Consider the following 13,675-nt stretch of genomic DNA (forward strand, 5'->3'; position numbering starts at 1 on the left):
AATATTTCTTAAACTCATCACAATCGCTTGTTTGGTTTTTTGAATGCTGTGTAGTGGTCATGATCAGTGGTGTCTTTAGGTCTGTGCATTTGCATAGGACCTCACTTTGCTGTGTTTGCCATTCAACCAAAATACAATGACTGAAATGTGTCTTCCCGTCTTCCCCTTCTGTGATCCTGTTGGGCTTCAATGCTGGTGAGCCACAGTAGAGTGAATTCTCTGTTCCCAACCCTACCTTGAGTATGTGAACATTGAGTTAGAAAAATGAGCCCCCATTCAAGTAGTGTGGCCAACTGCAGACTTGGGAAATGAAAACACATGAGGGGGGACCATTTTACCTGAGCCTGAGGTAGGATGCAGGCTGACAGGATGTGTTCAAGAAGGGCATGTTAGTGCATATATTGTAATATTATAAACCACGGAGATGAAAGGCAACAGAAAGTAAAGAGTAGGGAGAAGAATTGTGGAAAGAAAATGGGGTGGGAATATAGATCAGAGAGCAGATTTAGAATTTTGTTTTCATTTGAATAGAAATTTTTTTTGCATGTGTGTGAATCATCTCTGAAAGTGTTGATAGAAGTGGGTGGCTGTTTAAGGAGGAATTGAAGAGAAGATTGGTGAATGGCTCAGAAAAAGTGAAAGGTTGTTCCAAGGATAATGGGCATGGAAGAAGGCACAATGAGGACTTAGCAGGGGAAGTCGACAGACAGGAGAGCAGATACAAAGTGAACTAGAGCTGTATGGAGGCTTTGGCAAAACTAGGGGATTTTGCAAAAGAATACTGTTGCTGACACTATAGGGAGGAGACCTAGGGTAGATAAGGCTAAAGTTTCAATACAACTCTAGTTAACTTATGCATTTGCTGCCATATCTGCCTTCTCCTGTGGCGGGATCTATTGTTACTCAGTTAAACCTGCTGAAAAGCAGAGCTAACAAACACTGCCAGTAACTACTGTCTGGGCTTCCTCCAATAGGATTTATTTTGGTAACATTTCCTCGTGTTGATATGGCTTTAATATGTTTAGGTAAGGGTTAGAAATGAATGAATCAGTTTCTGTGGATCTTGCAAGGTGAGAAGTTGTCATAAATGTAAAGTGAAGGGTAAACACCTTTAAATCCCTCTTGGCCAGAGGAAAAACCCTTTCACCTGTAAAGGGTTAAGAAGCTAGGATAACCTTGCTGGCACCTTACCAAAATGACCAATGAGGAGACAAGCTACTTTCAAAGCTGGAGGGGAGGAGAAACAAAGGTTCTCTCGGACTGTGTGTGGCTTTTGCCGGGACCAGAGCAGGAATGCAGGTCAGAACTCCTGTGAAGGGCTAATAAGCAAACTAGTTAGATATGCGTTAGATTCTGTTTTGTTTAAATGGCTGATAAAATAAGTTGTGCTGAATGGAATGTATATTCCTGTTTTTGTGTCTTTTTTGTAACTTAAGGTTTTGCCTTGAGGGATTCTCTTTTTTGAATGTAAGGTATTTACCATCCTGATTTTACAAAGGTGATTCTTTTACTTCAATTAAAATTCTTCTTTTAAGAACCTGATTGCTTTTTCATTGTTTTTAAGATCCAAGGGTTTGGGTCTGTGTTCACCTATGCAAATTGGTGAGGATTTTTATCAAGCCTTCCCCAGGAAAGGGGGTGTAGGGTTTGGGAGGATTTTGGGAGGAAAGACCTTTCCAAGTGGGCTCTTTCCCTGTTATATATTTGTTAGATGCTTGGTGGTGGCAGCAATAAAGTCGAGGGACAAAAGGTAAAATAGTAAGTACATTGTGGAAGTTTTAACCTAAGCTGGTAAAAATAATCTTAGGGGGTTTTTCATGCAGGTCCCCACATCTGTACCTTAGAGTTCAGAGTGTTTAAGTAAGGGTTAGAAATGAATGAATCACAGTTTCTGTGGAACTTGTAATGAGAAGTGTATTGTGGAAGAATGCTTTGTTTTTGTTTTTTACAGGAAGAGACCTTGCCCAGTTGCGTCTTGGAAGGTGCAAACATTCTAACTTTCACAAAAAATGGTCTCTCTTCCACAGACTACCTAAGGTGCTTGCTCAGGTCATTCCAGTGCTGTCTATCTTAGTAGTTCCTAATGACAGGATATGCATGTAATATTGCCAATTTAAAATAAAAACAAAAAATACCCTGGGAAATTCCATAAACACAATAAAAGAATTCTAAGGATTCACAGTTTAGAACTCGAGCCACAAAATGCCACATTAAGGTTCCATATGCAACCTGAACTCTTTTTGCATGTATGTATTTTGATAGTTTCTTAATTATACAAATACTGTTTTTCAAATGTAATACAATTGCGTCTTGTTTTTTCACAACTTTAGACTTGTCTGTCCTCTTGTAATGCCATGTTTTGCTCTCTGTATGATAGTCTGTGGAAGTCATTTACATATGAAGTGCACAATAAACTATATTTAATCAACATACTAGACATTAAGTATTCAACAGAGTAATAAGTTAATGGAACTTCTAGACCATCTAAATTATCAGTTGTTAGCTTTGTAATTAAATGTCTTATCCTGAATTTCCCAAAGGAAGTTACTGCTGCTTCGTAGAAGACTGCTGGTTTAGGTTTTTGAAGTTTGAGAAATCTAGTCTAGAAGCAGTAACAATTGCCATCTGTGTTTGAATAGTTTTGCATTGGTGAAATACAAGTTTTTTTTAATGTGTACTATCAAATTTTAGTAATAGTTACTTAGTAAAATCTAACATTGCCCCTTACATTTTTTTTTAAACTGCTGAGCTAGAAACTGTCTTACCATGATATAATCCTTGTCTGTACCAGTAAATCAACTGTAGCAGATTCCATAGGTTATGTTATGGGTTATATTTCATGGGTTATGACATCCTCACCGTAATCCTACATTGCCGGTTACACCAGTTGACTTGGAAAACTTCTAGGACAATAAGTAACTGAAATGGTTTATGATGAGTGTTTCATTTTTTCAATTGGTGTTTACACCTGCTAAATTTGATTTTAGAAATAAACACACTTTTCCATTTGTTGAAATCTGTTGCTGCAAAAGCTCTCCTATCTTGATTCAGTTAATATAGACTCATAGATTTTTTTTTTTTTTTTAAGGTCAAAAAGGACCATCGTGATTATCTAGTCCAACCTCGTACATATTGCAGGCTACAGAACATCACCCCCTCCCTCATGTGATAGACCCATAATCTCTCACTGAGTTACTGAAGTCCTCAAATCATGATTTAAAGTAGGGCTGTCAAGCAATTAAAAAAAATTAATGGTGATTAATCATGCCATTAAACAAATTAATAGCGCGATTAATTGCGCTGTTAAAAATAATAGAATACCATTTATTTTAAATATTTTTGGATGTTTACTACATTTTCAAATATATTAATTACAACACAGAATACTAAGTGTACTGTACTCGCTTTATATTTTTTATTACAAATATTTGCAGTGTAAACAAAATTGTATTTTTCAGTTCACCTCATACAAGTACTGTAGTGCAATCTCTCCATCATGAAAGTTGAACTTACAAATGTAGAATTATGTAAAAAAAAATTATTTTTGAATGCAATGTTAAACTTTAGAGCCTACAAGTCCATTCAGTCCTACTTCTTGGTTAGCCAATCACTCAGACAAACAAGGTTGGTTACAATTTGCAGGAGATAATGCTGCCTGCTTCTTGTTTACAGTGTCACCTGAAAGTGAGAACAGGCCTTCACATGGCACTGTTGTAGCTGGTGTTGCAAGCTATTTATGTGCCAGATGCACTAAAGATTCATTTCAGGTTTCAGAGTAGCAGCCGTGTTAGTCTGTATTCGCAAAAAGAAAAGGAGTACTTGTGGCACCTTAGAGACTAACAAATTTATTAGAGTATAAGCTTTCGTGAGCTACAGCTCAATGCATCCGATGAAGTGAGCTGTAGCTCACGAAAGCTTATGCTCTAATAAATTTGTTAGTCTCTAAGGTGCCACAAGTACTCCTTTTCTTTCTAAAGATTCATGTGTCCCTTCATGCTTCAACCACCATTCCAGAGGACTTGCTTCCATGCTGATGATGGGTTCTGTTTGGTAACAATCCAAAGCAGTGCGAACTGACGGATGTTCATTTTCATCATCTGAGTCAGGTGCCACCAGCAGAAGGTTGATTTTCTGTTTTGGTTATGTAGTTTCCGCATCAGTGTGTTACTCTTTTAAGACTTCTAAAAGCACGCTCCACACCTCAATCCGTTTCAGATTTTGGATGGCACTTCAGATTCTTAAAGCTTGGGTTGAGTGTTTTAGTTATTTTTAGAAATCTCACATCAGTACCTTTGCGTTTTGTCAAATCTGCTGTGAAAATGTTCTTAAAACAAAAATGTCCTGGGTCATTATCCTAGACTGCTATAACATAAAATATATGCAGAATGCGGGTACAACAGAGCAGGAGACGTACAAGTCTCCCTCCGAAGGAATACAGTCACAAATTTAATTGACGCATTATCATCAGCATGGAAGTATGTCCTCTGGAATGGTGGCCGAAGGATGAAGGGGCATATGAATGTTTAGCATATCTGGCATGTAAATACCTTGCAGCGTTGCTACAAAACTGCCATGCAAATGCCTATTCTCACTTACCAGTGACATTGTAAATAAGAAGCGGGCAGCAGTATCTCCTGTCAATTTAAACAAACTTGTTTGGCAGAATAAGAAGTAGGACTGAGTGGACTTGTAGGCTCTAAAATTTTACATCTTTTTGTTTTTTAGTGCAGTTATTTAGCCAAAAAATAAATAAATCTCCATTTGTAAGTTACACCTTCACGATAAAGAGATTGCACTACTGTACTTGTATGAGGTGAATTGAAAAATACCATCTCTTTTGTTTATCATTGTTACAATGCATATATTTGTAATCAAAAATAATAATCTAAAGTGAGCACTGTATTCTGTGTTGTAATTGAAATCAATATTGAAAATGTAGAAAAACATCCAAAATATTTAATAAATTTCAGTTGGTATTCTAAAAGTGCGATTAATCGCTATTAATTCTTTTGAGTTAATCACGTGAGTTAACTGCGATTAATTGACAACCTTAATTTAAAGACTTCACGTCCCAGAGAATCCACCATTTATTCCTCGAGCCTCCTCTTATAAGGTAGGTTTTCCATTTCTCGGATCATCCTAGTAGCCCTTCACCTTTCCATTTTGAATTAATCTTTTTTAAACATGGGAGACCAGAATTGTATGTACTATTCCAGATGAGATCTCACCAGTGCCTTGTATAATGGCAATAACATGTCCTTCTCTCTACTGGAAATACCTCTCCCGATGCATCATGGGATTGCATTCGCCTTTTTCGTGTCTGCATCACATTGGTCACTCATAGTCATCTTGTGATCAACCAATACACTTGGGTCTTTCTCCTCTGTTGCTTCCAACCAATACATCCCTAGTTTGTAGCGAAAATTCTTCGTTGTTAGTCCCTAAGTATTATTTTGCACTATTAAATGTAATCACATTTCTATTAGTCCAACTTTCAAGGTTGTCCAGATCTTCGTGTATGCTATTTCAGTCTTCCTCCATATTTCCAATACCTCCCAACTTTGCATCATCTGCAGATTTTATTAGCATGCTCCCATTTTTGTGCCAAGGTCATGAATGAAAACCTTAATCATTTTTGTGGCCTGTTTCTGTACCTTTTCCATTTCTAATATATTTCTTTTGAGATGGGTGAACAGAACTGCGTGCGGTATTCAAGGTGTGGGCATACCATTGATTTATATAGTGGTATTATGATATTTACAGTCTTTTTGTCTATCCTTTTCCTAATGGTTCCTAACATTCCGTTAGTATTTTTGACTGCTGCTGCACACTGAGCAAATATTTTCAGAGAACTATCCACAGTAACGCCAAGATCTTTTCTTGAGTAGTAACAGGTAATTTATACCCCATCATTTTGTATGTATAGTTGGGATTATGTTTTTCAATATGTTATCTTGCATTAATCAACATTGAATTTCATCTGCTACTTTGTTGCCCAGTTTTGTGAGATGCCTTTTTTTAACTCTTCACAGTCTGCTTTGAATTTAACTATCTTGAGTAATTTTGTATCCTCTACAAACTTTACCACTTCACTGTTCACCTCTTTTTCCAGATAATTTATGAATATGTTGAACTTTGTTCTTTCCCCTGTGATGCATGGAGGTGGAGTGCAATGGCTATGTCATAAATGTAAAGGGAAGAGTAACCACCTTTCTGTATACAGAACTATAAAATCCCTCCTGGCCAGAGGCAAAACCCCTTCACCTATAAAGGATTAAGAAGCTAAGATAACCTTGCTGGTACCTGACCAAAATGACCAATGAGGAGACAAGATACTTCCAAAGCTGGAGATGGGGGGAGGAACAAAGGGTCTGTCTGTCTGTGTGATGCTTTTGCCGGGACCAGGTTAGGAATGCTCTTCAGAACTTCTGTTAAGTTAGTAAATAATCTAGCTAGAACTACATTAGATTTCCTTTTGTTAAATGGCTGGTAAAATAGGTTGTGCTGAATGGAATGTATATTCCTGTTTTTGTGTCTTTGTAATTTTAAGGTTTTGCCTAGAGGAATTCTCTGTGTTTTGAATCTGATTACCCTGTAAGGTATTTACCATCCTGATTTTACAAAGGTGATTCTTTTACTTTTTCTTTAATTAAAATTCTTCTTTTAAGATCCTAATAGCTTTTTCATTGTTCTTAAGATCCAAGGGTTTGGGTCTGTGTTCACCTATGCAAATTGGTGAAGATTTTTATCAAGCCTTCCCCAGGAAAGGGGGTGTAGGGTTTGAGAGGATTTTGGGAGGAAAGACCTTTCCAAGTGGGCTCTTTCCCTGTTCTTTGTTTAACACGCTTGGTGGTGGTACCATAGGGTTCAAGGACAAGGCAAAGTTTGTACCTTGAGGAAGTTTTTAACCTAAGCTGGTAAGAATAAGCTTAGGGGGTCTTTCATGCAGGTCCCCACATCTGTACCCTAGAGTTCAGAGTGGGGAAGGAACTTTGACAGGGTACATCTGTCCATGTACATGACCATCCATGAACTGTATTGATTTGGTTAATTCCCCATCCTGTATGTTGGATGTGAGCCAATGGAGGAGAGGCCACTGGAGCAGGCTGGGCTGGGAGCAGTGCAGGGGCTCACGTTCTCTTGTGGCCATTGTGCCAGGTAGTCAGTGCATCAGCTCTAGCTGTTGCTCTTCCTACCTTGTGGCATGCTCATGGGCATTGTAGTCCCTTGCCATTTTCTCCTCCCTTTCCAGCATCCTCGCAGCTGCAGCCTGGCTCTTCTTGTCCCGCTGAAGGAGCAGTCTGACCTATTGGCAGAATATAGCAGCTCATATCTGGCCTCTTTTCTTTTTGCCCCTTAAGTTCTTGCTACTCTCACTGACAGTCAGTGGCATCATGTGTGAGCACCTTATCTGGACTAGAATTGATATCTTTGAAAAGTAATGAAGCTGCATATTATTTTTCTGTCCAGTGGCAAGAAAATATGGCCCAGGTGGAATTGTAGGAAGCGATTGGAGGACTATTGGCACCTGGGCTACAGTAGCCTGTGTTCTCGCTGTGAAGTAGGCAGGTTGCCAGTCTGGGCTGAGTCCTAGGTTTAAAGCACCTTCGCTCCTGGATGAGAGGTTTTTCTATGTGGAAAGCAGGTGGGTTCAGGCAACACCTAGGTTAGAGCATGGGCTATCTCTGCAGTGATGTATATGTCCTCTGTACCTTGGTTATCTTACAATGAGATACTTGCATAGAATATCAGGGTTGGAAGGGACCTCAGGAGATCATCTAGTCCAACCCCCTGGTCAAAGCAGGACCAGTCCCCCAATTTTTGCCACAGAACCCTAAATGGCCCCCTCAAGGATTGAACTCACAACCCTGGGTTTAGCAGACCAATGTTCAAACCACTGAGCTATCCCTCTTAAAGAACTGTACAATGGGAATGGTAAATCTTTTTGGATTACCGCACTTGCAGTTTAAATGCAGGCAATGCTTTCAGCTCAGATTTCCCTTGCTGCTTCTCTTTTGTTTGGTCTATTTAAATATGATTATTTTAGTTCTTCCAGGAAGTCTCTGAATTGCCTTCAAAGCATTAACATGTCTTCTGTTGCTGCTGGTTAGTCAGGGAGAGAGAAGCTTTTGATATTGGCATCCTTCTCTGCTAGTGCTAAGCTTTAGTACCAGCAAGGAGCGATGAGATAAAATGGGCAATTTTGGTATCTGTTTAGATTCCTTTTCACTTCCATTCTAAATAAACTAAAAATGTATTTAGCATAATCTGTTTAGTTTGTTAGTTGTGGAGGGCAGAGACTGTAACGTATTTGTACAGTGCCTAGCACAAAGGACTCAAGCAGGTTGGGCTCCATTAGAAACTACCACAGTAGAAATGTTTAATAATAGCATAATTTGTTTGTCTCTAAATACATAATGAAAATTTCAAGGTTTTTGAGTTGCTTAATGCTGATGACCTATGTGAATTTCAAAGGGTTCTTAAACAAGTGCAGCAGTAATAGCTGCAATACAGCGCTTAGCACCTAGTATTTAGACCTTTGAAATCAGAGGGATTTACAGAGACTAAGTCAAGAGAGCCCAAGTATACATAACCATGAAAAGAACAACATAGAAATTGCCCCCCATGTTGAAAATCCTATGGTGACTTTTGAAAGATTTCTCCTTCCCACAGTTGTTGCATACCAACTTGAGCAATATTGGCAGTGTCAGATATTGGAGAGACTAACCAGAGAAAATATAGACAAGCCAACTAAATCAAGCAAATGCTTTAAAATATACACTTCAGAATGTACACGATTTAATTACTAATATTGTATAAAATTCTTCTTCATTGCATGTTGCCTGGAAACCAGTTCACTTGCAGTGACTCAAAAGAACTGACTCAGAATTGCTTTGTCCTTTCAAACTCTCCTCTCTTATCCTGGATTGTAGCTCACTTGTTTGCTTATTAGATTTTCTAGGTGTCTTGCCCAGTTCTCCCTTCTGAATATTTAGGAAGGTTGCATTTTTAAAACTGTTACTTCTCACTTTCATTCCTTCCTTGCCTAGATATTGAGTTATCTGGGTAACATTACACAGAGACCTTGCACCTACATGCAACTTCTTGCCGGATCAAGGACTTAGCTCACACTTTCCTTTTAAACCAAGTAGGAGCTTTCTGTCCTAGAATACCATGGCTACAGTGAGACACCTCTATCAACTGCTGAAATGTAATGGGGAAGAAATGAAGCATGTGCATTTTTAGAAGGAAATGTTATAAATGAAATGTTTGCCAAAATTATCATTTTTCCAGTATCTATGATGATCTTATTAACCTGTTGTTTTCCATGTTATAGTATATAAATCATTCTGTATCTTTACCAGTAAAAATATATTTTCATATTGACTTGTTCAATCACTAAAATATATATAGTAGATAATATGTATACCCATTTTTGTTCTGTTTAGTATATGTGACTTTTCATTGTGATATTAACTGTAGTATTAGCTACCTTTTTGTTTTAATGAAGACAGGAAATCCAGCGCGAGCTGAAAGAGATGCCCCCAGCTCCAACTGTAGACATAGCCTTAGAGCTGTCTTTAGGGGAGAGGATTTATGTGTGGGTATTATGGGGCTCATGGGGAGTGGGATGTATGTTTCTGCCTCTCTGCCATCCTTCCCATCCCAGCAGAGTGTGTAGCTCAGTTAATACAAGCTGAGGATATATATTGGCTTTTCTGCAGAACACCTTTATGTAATATAACCCTCTGAGAGGTTTTTCCAAAATAATTCAGTAGTAATTCATTTGAACAGTGCTGGCAGGGAATCCTAGAGTTGATGCAGAAGCTCTGGGCCTCTACGCTGATACCACAGGCCTCCAGCACATCTGTGGCTTCTAGAAGCTGAATCCCTGCCCATTCCACCCCAGTTTTTTTCTCTTCTCCTTCCCTTCCACTCCCAAATCTATAATTATGTTGGGGGTAATTTAGCAGAATTTTCCAGTCCCTGGGCTCTGTGTGTGTGTGTGTGTGTGTGTGTGTGTGTGTGTGTGTGTGTGTGTGTTTGTTTTCCCTCATGAGAGGGGGTGATCAGCTTAACTGTGTTTTCCCTTACTGTGGAAATCTCACTCAGATTCATGGGGAAGGCTTTATTTCACTAGCTTGTATCTTGCCATGTCTGTCATGTATCTCTTGGTCACCATTGGGTTCATCTACCATCATGGTTTGAGAGTGGAATGACAGCCATGAAATAGTAACTTTTCTAGTTTCTCTGAAGATTTTAGGAAAGTGTCAATAAATGTCAGAAAACAAATAGCATATAGAAAGACCTACGGGCTGTATGGTCTCTCAATTTTACTGTAATTTTCCTTCTATCTACAAGATCTATTTTAGGTTAAATAGGGGAGAAAATGTTGTTACTGGTTATCTACAGCAGTACAAAAATACACAGTTCTAACAGCTCACTTCTTTACATTACGCTGTTCTCAGTGAAGAATAAAATGTTAGGCAACGCAGGGTGAGACCACTAGTATTTGATCTTTCTCTTCCTCACTATAATTCTTTTTGTTTCTTTCCCCATCTGCCTGTGTCCTTTTTATCTTTTTACATAGTGCTGTGCAGTTGGAGAAGTTTGCTAAAGAAGAATTTCTTCCCCAAAGGTCTCATAGTCTAACAAAACAGAGGCTACATAATGGAAAGAACAAACTGAATGGCTCTCAGAGTTGGAACATAAAGTGGAGATATTCATGTGTGGTTTTTTTAGGGAGGAATGGAAGAGAGACTGACTAACCATGATTAGAAAGCTGTTTCACGTACACAGACCAGCTTCCACAATCAACACTTTTGGTCATCTCCTCTTACATTGTCTATCTCCTGGGGTTTTTTTTGTTTGTTTTGTTTTTTGGGTCCCTCTGCATCCTCTTTCCTTTTGGTCTCTTCCTCCAGTTTTCTGTTCTGTTTTTTTGTTTTCTCCTACCCCTTTTTTCTCTGCCTTTGTACTTTTATTGTCAAGCTTCTCCCTATTTTTGTGTAATACAGATTATGTATTTTTGTGTCTACTAAAGCAGAAGCCCAGAATGAGCGCTTGACACATGAGCAGTCTTGGTAGGAAAAATAACAGGCTATGTCATTTTCTCTCTGCAGCCCTTCCATATGTAAAACTAGATGCAGAGGTGAAACTAACTGCACTCATCTGGATCAAGTTGTGCTGTGTATAAAGTGAGGGTTTAATAATTTGCTTTTTATGTGCTGCTTTAGACCGTTTTCAGCTATCCAAAGTATGTTTTGGTTGTGGGAGAATAACTGACTGGGAAGCGTGGTGGGTATTTACTCATACATAACCGACAAAGTGTGTTTGACCCACTGTGCCTAAATACTATAGAGTAAAGGCTGCTGAGTTTATGAAAGTTTCTGTTGAGTTCAGTTACACAATTTACTTTTTCTTCCCATTTTCTCAGGATACTGTGGCACAAGAAGTTAACAGTCTCCTGTTTTAATGGGAGGGGCCTAGAGGCATAGTGTATTCAGTGATAAGTTGTTTAGATTTTTGACACAATGCCTCTACCACCCACCTGTCCTCGTAGTCTGCTGGTTTGGGTCACTTCACTTTGGAGGACTTTTTGGTACCTTTGTTGAATTCTTTTGTTCAAAAAAAAAAAGTACTTGTGGCACCTTAGAGACTAACAAATTTATTTGAGCATAAGCTTTCATGAGCTACAGCTCAATTCATTGTATGCATTCAGTGGAAAATACAGTGGGGAGATTTATATACACACACAGAAAACATGAAACAGTGGGTTTTATCATACACACTGTAAGGAGAGTGATCACTTAAGATGAGCTATTACCAGCAGGAAGGAGAGGGGGGAAGGAGGAAAACCTTTTGTGGTGATAATCAAGGTGGGCCATTTCCAGCAGTTAACAAGAAAGTCTGAGGAACAGTAGGGGGTGAGGTGGGGGGGGAAATAGTTTTAGTTTATGTAATGATTCATCCACTCCCAGTCTCTATTCAAGCCTAAGTTAATTGTATCCAGTTTGCAAATTAATTCCAATTCCGCAGTCTCTGCTTGGAGTCTGTTTTTGAAGTTTTTTTTGTTGAAGGATAGCCACTCTCAGGTCTGTAATCGTGTGACCGGAGAGATTGAAGTGTTCTCCGACTGGTTTTTGAATGTTATAATTCTTGACATCTGATTTGTGTCCATTTATTCTTTTACGTAGAGACTGTCCAGTTTGACCAATGTACATGGCAGAGGGGCATTGCTAGCACATGATGGCATATATCACATTGGTAGATGCGTAGGTGAACGAGCCTCTGATAGTGTGGCTGATGTGATTAGACCTTATGATGGTGTCCCCTGAATAGATATGTGGACAGAGTTGGCAACGGGCTTTGTTGCAAAGATAGGTTCCTGGGTTAGTGGTTCTGTTGTGCGGTGTGTGGTTGCTGGTGAGTATTTGCTTCAGGTTGGGGGGCTGTCTGTAAGCAAGGACTGGCCTGTCTCCCAAGATCTGTGAGAGTGATGGGTCGTCCTTTGGGATAGGTTGTAGATCCTTGATGATGCGTTGGAGAGGTTCAATTTCCATCCCACCATCAACCTCAGCCTGGACCAGTCTACACAAGATGTACACTTCCTGGACACTATGGTGCTAATAAGCGATGGTCACATAAACACCACCCTATATCGGAAACCTACTGACCGCTATTCCTACCTACATGCCTCTAGCTTTCATCCAGATCATACCACTCGATCCATTGTCTACAGCCAAGCTCTACGATATAACCGCATTTGCTCCAACCCCTCAGACAGAGACAAACGCCTACAAGATCTCTATCATGCATTCTTACAACTACAATACCCACGTGCTGAAGTGAAGAAACAGATTGACAGATCCAGAAGAGTATCCAGAAGTCACCTACTACAGGACAGGCCCAACAAAGCAAATAACAGAACACCGCTAGCCATCACCTTCAGCCCCTAACTAAAACCTCTCCAATGCATCATCAAAGATCTACAACCTAAACTGGATACAATTAACTTAGGCTTGAATAGAGACTGGGAGTGATTACATAAAGTAAAACTATTTCCCCATGTTATTTCTCCCCCCACCCCCTACTGTTCCTCAGACGTTCTTGTTAACTGCTGGAAATGGCCCACCTTGATTATCACCACAAAAGGTTTTCCTCCTTCCCCCCTCTCCTTTCTGCTGGTAATAGCTCATCTTAAGTGATCACTCTTCTTACAGTGTGTATGATAAAACCCATTGTTTCATGTTCTCTGTGTGTGTATATAAATCTCCCCACTGTATTTTCTACCGAATAGTGCATCCGATGAAGTGAGCTGTAGCTGTAGCTCATGAAAGCTTATGCTCAAATAAATTTGTTAGTTTCTAAGGTGCCACAAGTACTCCTTTTTCTTTTTTGCGAATACAGACTAACACGGCTGCTACTCTGAAACCTGTTCTTTTGTTCTGTAGCAGGAAGGGAGGAGAGATGACAACTTACTGAGAGAGATCAGGGCTCATTCCATATCTTGATTCCCTGCAGTATAGAAAATGGTTCTTTCTCCTTGGATAGGTGTCCTTGTTTGGATATAAGCGTGTTTTAATGAAAATATCCGAGGAGTTAGATATCACTGGTTATGACAAACTGTTCATTATAGTTGATGTATTGTTATTGTATTGATGAATAATATGCT

General features: G+C 39.2%; 1 protein-coding gene across 2 annotated transcripts in view; it reads left to right on the forward strand.

Moving 5' to 3' along the window:
- Positions 1-13,675, forward strand: part of ARFGEF1 (ADP ribosylation factor guanine nucleotide exchange factor 1) — a 186,154-nt gene that overhangs the window by 57,338 nt on the left and 115,141 nt on the right. The window contains exon 1 of one of the 2 annotated variants that reach the window (XM_043507750.1): positions 11,180-11,198. The exons of the other annotated variant lie outside the window; for it this stretch is intronic. The gene's annotated coding sequence lies outside the window, so the exon portion shown is untranslated. Of the gene's footprint in view, positions 1-11,179; positions 11,199-13,675 lie in introns of those variants that run through there. 2 annotated transcript variants of the gene reach the window in all.

The sequence above is a fragment of the Dermochelys coriacea genome, chromosome 2 (assembly GCF_009764565.3).
Source record: "Dermochelys coriacea isolate rDerCor1 chromosome 2, rDerCor1.pri.v4, whole genome shotgun sequence".
Classification (NCBI taxonomy): Eukaryota; Metazoa; Chordata; order Testudines; family Dermochelyidae; genus Dermochelys; species Dermochelys coriacea.